General features: G+C 43.7%; 1 protein-coding gene across 2 annotated transcripts in view; it reads left to right on the top strand.

Annotated features, from left to right (window-relative positions):
* The window catches only part of LOC129696206 (protein FAM135B-like), a 408,722-nt gene that overhangs the window by 301,724 nt on the left and 94,837 nt on the right, over positions 1–12,161 (top strand). The gene's annotated exons all lie outside the window — the stretch shown is intronic.

The raw sequence follows: 12,161 nt of genomic DNA, 5'->3' as shown, positions 1-12,161 counted from the left end.
TACCGCAAATTAGACTTTAGAGATACAGCATGGAAACAGGCCCTTCGGCCCACCGAGTCCACGTTGACCAACAATCACCCTGTACACCAGCACTATCCTACACACTGGGGACAATTTACAATTTACTGCAGTCAATTAACCTACAAATCTGCATGTGTGGGAGGAAACCGGAGCAGCCGGAGCAATCCATGCAGTCACGGGGAGAACGTCCAAACTCCATATAGACAGCACCCGTTTTCAGGATCAAACCCAATTCTCTGGCAATGCAAGGTAGCAACTCTACCACTGCACCACTGCTTTGCCAACTGTGGACACTTTTTGTTCAATCCAGATACTTTATAGATCTTTCAATTAAATGTTTTCTCATAAATCCATAGCATGGATAACAACTTGGAATGATTTGGCGTTTTTAATTTAGACAATAATAATCAGACACATATCTCAGAGGCATGTGCAAAGAGACTAAAACCAATGAGAGAAGGATAAAGAGCCTTCATAAAATACCTTTATTGAAAAGGAAAGTAAAAATGTCAAGAATCTAAAGTTACGTAAAGAGGACATTGGAGTAAAACACCTGAGCGATTTGTATAGGAGGCAGGAGTTAAGCCCCTGTCCCACTTAGGCAATTTTTTTGGTCCACTACAGGTGACTAGGCTGTCGCCACATGGTCTTGGGGTGACGCCTCTATGGTAATGAGAAGTCTTCTCAAGTCGTCTAAAGAGTTGTAACGTTTTTCTGGTCTCCGCTGGATTTCGATATGTTTAAAACTTTTCGGCAACTGTGGGCTTGACGTAGCTTGTCGTCTCCTGTCGTAGGTGCTGAAGTAGATTGTTGTCAGGATGACTTAGGTATTCGCCAGGTGACGTTGGTTGTCGCCGGATGCTGACTTTGGTGAATTCCATTGGCGACTTACTACATCAACCTACATCAACCGGTGACAGGTACCGGCGACTGAATTGTCTTCAGTTGTCGCCAACAGGGTCGTTGCTTGTCGTAGCTTGTCGCGGGTACACACGGGTGCACGTAGGTTGACTTTGGTCGCCTGCGTGGTCGTAGGTTGTCGTAGGTGAGGTCGTAGGTGGACGTCCTAATGGGTCGCCGGTTGTTGGTTTACCGTAGCTTGACGTCAACCAGGTGGTAGGTTGTCATAGCTTATTCGGCGACCTGCTACGACTGTGACTGAGTCCCGGCAGTCGCCGATAAAATCGCCTAAATTGGACAGGCTCATTAGGGAAATGCAGAATTTAAGAAAAATTAAAGAAATGATAAATAAAAATGATCAAAAACCACAAATGCTGGAAATCGGAAATAAAATAAAATACTGGAACATTTCAGCAGATCAGGCAGTATCAATGAAAAATGAAACACCTAATGTTTCACAATATCAATGAAAAGAGAAACAGTTTATGTTTCAGATCTGAGACCCTTTGCCTTTGTCTGATGCCACTTGGAAACAAATAAAAAGATGAAAAAAATGATTATCTTTTGGATTATTTGTGTTTCTTCCCTACTGCTCATTTCTTAATTATTTAACATATCGCATACTTTTGACCTTTATCGTCACGAAAGATTTGTTTGGACCAATTTTTCAATTATCTTAATTTAAAAATGTATTATGTCATAAGTGATAGGAGCAGAATTAGGCCATTCGACCCTTCGTCTACTCCGCCATTCAATCATGGCTGATCTATCTCTCCCTCTTAACCCTATTCTTCTGCTTTCTCCCCATAACCCCTAATACCCGTACTAATCAAGAATCTATATTTGCCTTAAAAATATCTATTGGCTTAGCCTCCACAGCCTTCTGTGGCAAAGAATTCCATAGACTCACTGCCCTCTGACTAAAGAAATTTCTCCTCATCTCATTCCTAAAGGAACGTCCTTTAATTTTGAGGCCATGACCTCTCGTCTTAGACTCTCCCACTAGTAGACACATCCTCTCTACATCCACTCTATCAAAGCTTTTCACTATTCAGATTCAGATTCAGATTCAGAAAAATTTATTGTCTGTTGTAACAGAAAATCTTCTTTGATGTGGCTCAACACACAGACAGGACAATGTACTGATAAGCAGTCATACAACACAGATTTCTGCGAGCACACACAGTGTGTATCGATCTTAAAAGCAAATATAAAAATTAAAAACTGTAAAAATAGACAAGATAAAAGTTGTGGATACGTGTAAAGTGACAATGCGTCAGGGTTAATTTGTCCATTGTTCATTTTTTATTTAAGCTGTTTATGGCAATGGGTATGAATGAGTTTTTGTGGATGTTTTTCTTGGATGGGGGATTTTATATCGGCGGCCTAATGGCAGAAGTTGGAAAGACTTGTGCAGGGGGTGGGTGGGATCCTGTGTAATGAGATAGGCTTTCCTTTTAACTGCCTGGGGTGTGGAGTACTGATAATTGATTTTGAGTTTTGCCAGTTATTTTGCTTGCCTGATTGATGATCCGGGAAAGTTTTAATTTGTCTTTGACAGAGGTGAGGGTGAACCAGGATGTGATGTTAAAGGTGAGTACAGATTCTATAAGTGATTTATAGACAGCTGTTAAAATGTCCTGTCTGACATCAAAGCTCCTGAGTTTCCTCAGCAGGAACAGGCGTTGCTGTACCTTCTTGTACACAGAGTCTGTGTGCTGGGAGAAGGACAGGCGGGTGTCAATCTCTGTGCCCAGGTATCTAAAGGCCTCTACCTGCTCAACTGTCAGCCCATTCAGCCTCAGAGGTTCAAAGAGAGGCCGGGGGGGGAAGATGTTCGCCTCCCCCCACAACACAGCTCCTTGGTCTTGGAGATGTTAAGATCCAGAGAGCTCTCTTTGATCCACAGCATCAGGGTGTTGACCTGCTGATAGTAGGCAGCCAGAGAAGTGTGATCCTTGATGTGGGCCACCAGGGCCATATCGTCTGCATACTTAAAAAGGGAAATGTCACTGTTATTGTTTGTTATGTTGTTTGTGTAGATGGAAAATAAAATCGGTGATAAGACACAACCCTGGGGGACACCAGTGTTTAAAATCATGTTCTTAAAATCAATGTATTCTGGTTATCTTTAGTTCACCTTTTAGGAGGAAGGGAAATTGAAACACAGGCATGTATGGAATTCGGTACCTTTCGTAAAGCTGAGAGTTGTTTATAGTAAACCTATGAACACCATTCCGTTTTAAAATATAGGAAATGTTTTCAATGATGAATTTGGAAGCAGGAAAATGCAGCTTTCTTAGCCTAAGGGAAAACAATGCAACTTCAAACTAAATGAGATAACTACTTGTTTTTAATGCTATCATTAATTCCAAGAAGCAATTGTGTGGAGAACAAGCAGTGTATCTCATTGTCAGTGTTTCCACATTTTAATAAGTGTAGCTGCTTACAAATATTGATGTTAAACTTCAGATCCTTTTGGATATAATTAATAATTTTTAACAACTTCTTCGATCTTGCGCTCTGTGCTAAATAACTGAGATTTGTAAGCGTTGCCTGAGGGAGTGCTCTTGATATCAGAAGCTCTGTGCTGTAGAAACCAGAGATCAGCCAGGGTTAATGTACCTGATCAATACCTATAGAGCATTCTGCTGGAAACTCTGTGTGGCACACATATCATGTGAGAAGTCGGTCACCACCCAGTCTAGCCTCATTTGTCTCAATAGAAGGTGCTTGGACATGGTAATATAGGAGCTGATGAGTGCCTGCTTGAAGCAAATTCATAGAGCCTGCTTGAAGCAAATTCATAGACAAAGAAAATAATTTAGTATTCCTGTCCTACCGATCATTTCTTAATTGCCTTCAGTAAAGTAGAGGAGACATTATGGCACTGCAGTGTTCTCACAAGGTGGAAAATATTATTAGCTTGAATGGATAAATATGGAAAATAAGCAATTTACCTGAATTGTCAGATCTGTTCATCAAGATTCAAGAGATTCAAGAGAGTTTATTGTCATGTGTCCCTGATAGGACAATGAAATTCTTGCTTTGCTTCAGCACAACAGAACATAGTAGGCATGACTACAGAGCAGATCAGTGTGTCCATATATCATTATATAAATATATACACACATGAATAAATAAACTGATGAAGTGCAAATAACAGATAATGGTCTATTAATGTTCAGAGTTTACTCTGAGCCAAGTTTAATAGCCTGATGGTTGTGGGGAAGTAGCTATTCCTGAGCCTGGTCATTGCAGTCTTCAGGCTCCTGTACCTTCTACCTGAATGTAGCGGGGAGATGAGTGTGTGGCCAGGATGGTGTGGGTCCTAGATGATACTGCCAGCCTTTTTGAGGCAGCGACAGCGATAGACCCCCTCGATGGAAGGGAGGTCAGAGCCGATGATGGACTGGGCAGTGTTTATTACTTTTTGTAGTCTTTTCCTCTCCAGGGTGCTCAAGTTGCCAAACCAAGTCACTATGCAACCAATCAGCATGCTCTCTACTGTGCACCTGTAGAAGTTAGAGAGAGTCCTCCTTGACAATCCGACTAACCGCAATCGTCTCAGGAAGTAGAGGCGCTTATTATTATTCTTAAAAATTGCATCAGTGTTCTCCAGGAAAGATCTTCAGAGATGTGCACGTCCAGGAATTTGAAGCTCTTGACCCTTTCAACCACGACCCATTGATATAAACGAGACTGTGGGTCCCCATCCTACTCCTTCCAAAGTCCACAATCTGTTCCTTGGTTTTGCTGGTTTTGAGGGCCAGGTGATTGTGCTGGCACCATATGGACAGTCGCTTGATCTCTCTTCTATACACTGACTCATCCCCATCAGTGATACGTTCCACAACAGTGGTGTCGTCAGCGAACTTGATGAAGGAGTTCGCACTATGACCGGCTACGCAGTCATGAGTACAGAGTGAGTACAGCAGGGGGCTGAGCACGCAGCCTTGAGGTGCTCCTGTGCTGATTGTTATCAAGGCTGACACATTTCCACCAATTTGAACAGACTGTGGTCTGTGAATGAGGAAGTCAAGGATCCAATTGCAGAGGGATGCGCAGAGACCCAGTTCTGCGAGTTTGGTAACCAGCTTGGAGGGGATGATTGTATTAAATGCCGAGCTGTAATCAATGAATAACAGCCTGACATATGAGTTTTTGTTATGCCAGTATTCCAGAGCGTAGTGGAGAGCAAGCGAGATTGCATCCACCGTTGATCTGTTGTGGCGGTAAGCGAATTGCAGTGGGTGCAGGTTTCTGTTGAGGTAGGAGTTGATTTGCGTCATGATCAACCTATCAAAGCACTTCATCACCACAGGTGTTAGTGCCACTGGTCAATAGTCATTGAGGCACATCACCTTACTCTTCTTGGGCACTGGTATAATTGATGTCCTTTTAAAGCAGGTAGGGACCTCAGACCTCAGAGTGAGAGGTTGAAATGTCTGTAAAAACTCCAGCCAGTTGGTCCGTACAGGTTTTTAGAACACGACCTGGTATACCATCAGATTTTCGAGGGTTCACCCCTCTGAAGGATTTCCTGACGTCGGCCTCTGTGACTGAGACTGAAATGCCATCACAGCGAATGGGGGATCGGGAAGGCACATCAGTATTCTCCCTGTCAAAGCGTGCGTAAAACGCATTGAGCTCGTAAGGGAGTGATGTTTCGCCGACATTCGAGCTGCCTCCTGATTTCGCCTTGTAGGAGGTGATTGCATTCAGGCCCCGCCACAGCAGCCGAACATCAGTCTCAAACTCCAGTTTGTAGCAGAAGTCCCTTTTGGCCTTTTTGATGGCCTTACCAAGGTCGTATCTGGACTTCTTGTAGACCACTGTATCATCAGACATGAATGCCCGGTGTCTGGTCTTCAGAAGGGTGCAGATCTCAAAGTTCATCCAAGGTTTCTGATTGGGAAACACTTGGAAGGTTTTTGTAGGGATGTAGTCCTCCACACATGTCTTTATGAAGTCTGTAACGACTGTGGCGTATTCGTTCAAGTCCGTTGCCGAGTCCTTGAACTTTGCCCAGTCTATAGACTCCAAACAGTCCTGGAGTTGTTCCTTAGAGATAAGCAGACCCTTAGGCAAGAAAAGATTAACCTTAACTCCAGGATAGAAACATAGAAACATAGAAATTAGGTGCAGGAGTAGGCCATTCGGCCCTTCGAGCCTGCACCGCCATTCAATATGATCATGGCTGATCATCCAACTCAGTATCCCGTACCTGCATTCTCTCCATACCCCCTGATCCCCTTAGCCACAAGGGCCACATCTAACTCCCTCTTAAATATAGCCAATGAACTGGCCTCAACTACCCTCTGTGGCAGAGAGTTCCAGAGATTCACCACTCTCTGTGTGAAAAAAGTTCTTCTCATCTCGATTTTAAAGGATTTTCCCCCTTATCCTTAAACTGTGACCCCTTGTCCTGGACTTCCCAACATCGGGAACAATCTTCCTGCATCTAGCCTGTCCAACCCCTTAAGAAATTTTGTACGTTTCTATAAGATCCCCTCTCAATCTTCTAAATTCTAGAGAGTATAAACCAAGTCTATCCAGTCTTTCTTCATAAGACAGTCCTGACATCCCAGGAATCAGTCTGGTGAACCGTCTCTGCACTCCCTCTATGGCAATAATGTCCTTCCTCAGATTTGGAGACCAAAACTGTACGCAATACTCCAGGTGTGGTCTCACCAAGACCCTGTACAACTGCAGTAGAACCTCCCTGCTCCTATACTCAAATCCTTTTGCAATGAAAGCTAACATACCATTTGCTTTCTTTACTGCCTGCTGCACCTGCATGCCTACCTTCAATGACTGGTGTACCATGACACCCAGGTCTCGCTGCATCTCCCCCTTTCTCAATCGGCCACCATTTAGATAATAGTCTGTTTTCCCGTTTTTGCCACCAAAATGGATAACCTCACATTTATCCACATTATACTGCATCTGCCAAACATTTGCCCACTCACCCAGCCTATCCAAGTCAACTTGCAGTCTCCTAGCATCCTCCTCACAGCTGACACTGCCCCCCAGCTTAGTGTCATCCGCAAACTTGGAGATATTGCCTTCAATTCCCTCATCCAGATCATTAATATATATTGTAAATAGCTGAGGTCCCAGCACTGAGCCTTGCGGTACCCCACTAGTCACTGCCTGCCATTGTGAAAAGGACCCGTTTACTCCTACTCGTTGCTTCCTGTTTGCCAGCCAGTTCTCTATCCACATCAATACTGAACCCCCAATGCCTTGTGCTTTAAGTTTGTATACTAATCTTTTATGTGGGACCTTGTCGAAAGCCTTCTGGAAGTCCAGATACACCACATCCACTGGTTCTCCCCTATCCACGCTACTAGTTACATCCTCGAAAAATTCTATAAGATTCGTCAGGCATGATTTACCTTTCTTAAATCCATGCTGACTTTGTCCAATGATTTCACCACTTTCCAAATGTGCTGCTATCCCATCTTTAATAACTGACTCTAGCAGTTTCCCCACTACCGATGTTAGACTAACTGGTCTGTAATTCCCCATTTTCTCTCTCCCTCCCTTCTTAAAAAGTGGGGTTACGTTTGCTACCCGCCAATCTTCAGGAACTACTCCAGAATCTAAAGAGTTTTGAAAGATTATTACTAATGCATCCACTATTTCTGGAGCTACTTCCTTAAGTACTCTGGGATGCAGCCTATATGGCCCTGGGGATTTATCGGTCTTTAATCCATTCAATTTACCCAACACCACTTCCCGGCTAACCTGGATTTCACTCAATTCCTCCAACTCCTTTGACCCGCGGTCCCCTGCTATTTCCGGCAAATTATTTATGTCTTCCTTAGTGAAGACGGAACCAAAGTAGTTATTCAATTGGTCCGCCATATCCTTGTTCCCCATGATCAACTCACCTGTTTCTGACTGCAAGGGACCTACATTTGTTTTAACTAATCTCTTTCTTTTCACATATCTATAAAAGCTTTTGCAGTCAGTTTTTATGTTCCCTGGCAGTTTTCTTTCATAATCTGTTTTTCCTTTCCTAATTAAGCCCTTTGTCCTCCTCTGCAGGTCTTTGAATTTCTCCCAGTCCTCCGGTATGCTGCTTTTTCTGGCTAATTTGTACGCATCATCCTTCGCTTTGATACTATCCCTGATTTCCCTTGTTATCCATGGATGTACTACCTTCCCTGATTTATTCTTTTGCCAAACTGGGATGAACAATTTTTGTAGTTCATCCATGCAGTCTTTAAATGTCTTCCATTGCATATCCATCGTCAACCCTTTTAGAATTAATTGCCAGTCAATCTTGGCCAATTCACGTCTCATACCCTCAAAGTTACCTTTCTTTAAGTTCAGAACCATTGTTTCTGAATTAACAATGTCACTCTCCATCCTAATGAAGAACTCAACCATATTATGGTCACTCTTGCCCAAGAGGGCACGTACAACAAGATTGCTAACTAACCCTTCCTCATTACTCAATACCCAGTCTAAAATAGCCTGCTCTCTCGTTGGTTCCTCTACATCTTGATTTAGATAACTATCCCGCATACATTCCAAGAAATCCTCTTCCTCAGCACCCCTGCCAATTTGATTCACCCAATCTATATGTAGATTGAAGTCACCCATTATAACTGTTTTGCCTTTGTCGCACGCATTTCTAATTTCCTGTTTGATACCATCTCCAACTTCACTACTACTGTTAGGTGGCTTGTACACAACACCCACCAGCGTTTTCTGCCCCTTAGTGTTTTGCAGCTCTACCCATACCGATTCCACATCCTCCAAACTAATGTCCTTCCTTTCCATTGCATTAATCCCCTCTCTAATCAGTAACGCTACCCCACCTCCTTTTCCTTTCTGTCTATCCCTCCTGAATATTGAATATCCCTGGATGTTCAGCTCCCAACCTTGGTCACCCTGGAGCCATGTCTCCGTGATCCCAACTATATCATAGTCATTAATAGCTATATGCACATTCAACTCATCCACCTTATTACGAATGCTCCTTGCATTGAGACACAAAGCCTTCAGGCTTGTTTTTACAACACTCTTACCCCTTATACAATTATGTTGAAAAGTGGCCCTTTTTGATTTTTGCCCTAGTTTTGTCTGCCTGCCACTTTTACTTTTCACCTTGCTACCTATTGCTACTACCCTCATTTTACACCCCTCGGTCTCTACGCTCACACATTTAAGAAACCCTTTCCCTTTACTCCATCCACCACTATCCCATTCGACACCCCACCCCCCTTATTCAGTTTAAAGCCACCCGTGTAGCAGTGGCAAACCTGCCTGCCAGAATGCTGGTCCCACACCTGTTAAGATGCAATCCGTCCCTTTTGTACAGTTCCCCCTTACCCCAAAACAGATCCTAGTGATCTAAGAATCTAAATCCCTGCCCCGTGCACCAGTTCCTCAGCCACACGTTCAGGGCCCGTATCTCCCTGTTCCTGCTCTCGCCAGCACGGGGAACTGGAAGCAAACCGGACATAACAACCCTGGAGGTCCTGCTTTTCAACATTTTTCCGAGCTCTCTATAGTCACGCTGCAGAATATTCATCCCCTTTTTTCCAACATTGTTTGTGCCGACATGCACTACCACTTCCAGATGTTCACCTTCGCCCTTGAGGATTTTCTGCACTCTGTCCGTGACATCCTGGATCCTGGCACCGGGAAGGCAGCACACCATCCTCGCATCCCATCTGTTGCCGCAGAAACCCCTGTCCGTACCTCTCACGATGGAGTCTCCCACTACAATGGCCTTGCCTGCCTTAGGCCTTTTTGGTTTGGGCTCAACAGCCCTATTCGCATCACAGGCCAGTCCGCCGCTCACGTCTTCTGTCCCAACAGCTTCTAAGCGGATGAACCTGTTTACAAGAGGTACACCACCCGGGGACATTGGCATTCCATGCTTCCCTCCCTTTCTCACTGTCTCCCACCTTCTCTCTTCCAGTACCTTAGGTGTAACAATCATACTGTAGTACTTGTCAAGGAACGACTCCGTTTCTCGTACGAACCGGAGGTCATCCACTTGCTTCTCCAGTTCCCCAACACGGCCCTTCAGGAGCTCTACCTGGATGCATTTTTCGCATTTGTAGCAGCCAGAGGCACCAGCGGTGTCCTTGACCTCCCACATACTGCAAGCATCCCACTGAATCAGCTTGCCTGACATCTCCTTCTTTGGTCTCTCCCTCTCAAGCGTATTGCGTGGTCTCCTCTCCGAAGACTCTCGAGCCAAAGACTCACACTTTTCTCACAGGGCCGCTCACTCACTGCCGCTCGCAAAGAGCTGTCCTGCTTAAATTGACTGATAAATTGCCTGATTTATCAATTTACAAAGCAAATTCCTCAGTTTTCAACTGTTTTCACCCCTCTCCTCCCACTTGGGCTAGAGCCAATCAGTCGTATCTCTTGCTAATCTGTTGCTGCTGTTGTCCCTCCCAAATCTACAGCAGTTCTGAACAAAGACTGTGCGTCCTTGGACTTTAACTGTTTTCACCCCTCTCCTCCCACTTGGGCTAGAGCCAATCAGTCGTATCTCTTGCTAATCTGTTGCTGCTGTTGTTCCTCCCAAATCTACAGCAGTTCTGCAAAAAATCTACAAAAGAATACTTTTGGTTTATTACTGAAAATCTGCCAATTTATAATGAGGGCTGTTCTAATATTTCTGATGTATACACAGTGCCCTCCATAATGTTTGGGACAAAGACCCATTATTTATTTATTTGCCTCTGTACTCCACATTTGAGATTTGTAACAGAAAAAAAATCACATGTGGTTAAAGTGCACATTGTTAGATTTTAATAAATATAAATTTTATACATTTTGGTTTCATCATGTAGAAATTACAGCGGTGTTTATACATAGTCCCCCCATTTCAGGGCACCATAATGTTTGGGACACGGCAATGTCATGTAAATTAAAATAGTCATGTTTAGTATTTTGTTGCATATCTTTTGCATGCAATGACTGCTTGAAGTCTGTGATTCATGGACATCACCAGTTGCTGGGTGTCTTCTCTGGTGATGCTCTGCCGGGTCTATATTGCAGCCATCTTTAGCTTATGCTTGGTTTGGGGGCTAATCCCCTTCAGTTTTCTATCAGCATATAAAAGGCATGCTCAATTGGGTTCAGATCGGGTGATTAATTTAGTCACTCAATAATTGACAATTGTTTAGCTTTGAAGAACTCCGTTGGTGCTTTAGCAGTATGTTTGGGATCATTGTCTTGCTGTAGAATGAACCGCCGGCCAATGAGTTTTGAGACATTTGTTTGATCTTGAGCAGAGGGGATGTGTCTATACACTTCAGAATTCATTATGCTACTACCATCTGCAGTTGTATCATCAATAAAGATAAGTGAGCCAGTAACTTCAACAGCCATAAATGCCCAGGCCATAACACCCCCACCAAAGTGTTTCACAGATGAGGTGGTATGCTTTGGATCTTGGGCAGTTCCTTCTCTCCTCCTTACTTTGCTCTTGCCATCACTTTGACATGTTAATCTTCATCTCATCTGTCCACAAGACCTTTTTCCAGAACTGTGGTTGCTATTTTAAGTACTTCTTGGCAAACAGTAACCTGGCCATCTTTTTTTGCGGCTAACCAGTAGTTTGCATCTTCCAGTGTAGCCTCTGTATTTCTGTTCATGAAGTTAGACAAAAAATGCTGGAGAAACTCAGCGGGTGAGGCAGCATCTATGGAGCTATGGAGCCACACCTATAGCTCCAGAGATTTGCTACCTCACCCGCTGAGTTTCTTCAGCATTTTTGTCTACCTTCGATTTTTCCAGCATCTGCAGTTCTTTCTTAAACATCTGTTCATTAAATCTTCTGCAGACAGTGGTCATTGACAAATGCACACCTGACTCCTGAAGAGTATTTCTGATCTGTCGGACAGATGTTTGGGGATTTTTCTTTATTATAGACAAAACATAGAAACATAGAAACATAGAAATTAGGTGCAGGAGTAGGCCATTCGGCCCTTCGAGCCTGCACCGCCATTCAATATGATCATGGCTGATCATCCAACTCAGTATCCCGTACCTGCCTTCTCTCCATACCCCCTGATCCCCTTAGCCACAAAGGGGCCACATCTAACTCCCTCTTAAATATAGACTGGCCTCAACTACCCTCTTTTCCAGAGATTCAGCTCTCTCTGTGTGAAAAGAGAGTTTGCAAAGGTGATGGAAAGATTGCAGGAAAGACTAGGTGTTGAGAGTTCTTTTATACCTGCATTCAGGAGGCAATT

The sequence above is a fragment of the Leucoraja erinacea genome, chromosome 4 (assembly GCF_028641065.1).
Source record: "Leucoraja erinacea ecotype New England chromosome 4, Leri_hhj_1, whole genome shotgun sequence".
Lineage (NCBI taxonomy): Eukaryota > Metazoa > Chordata > Chondrichthyes > Rajiformes > Rajidae > Leucoraja > Leucoraja erinaceus.
This window is presented reverse-complemented; position numbering and strand designations above follow the sequence as displayed.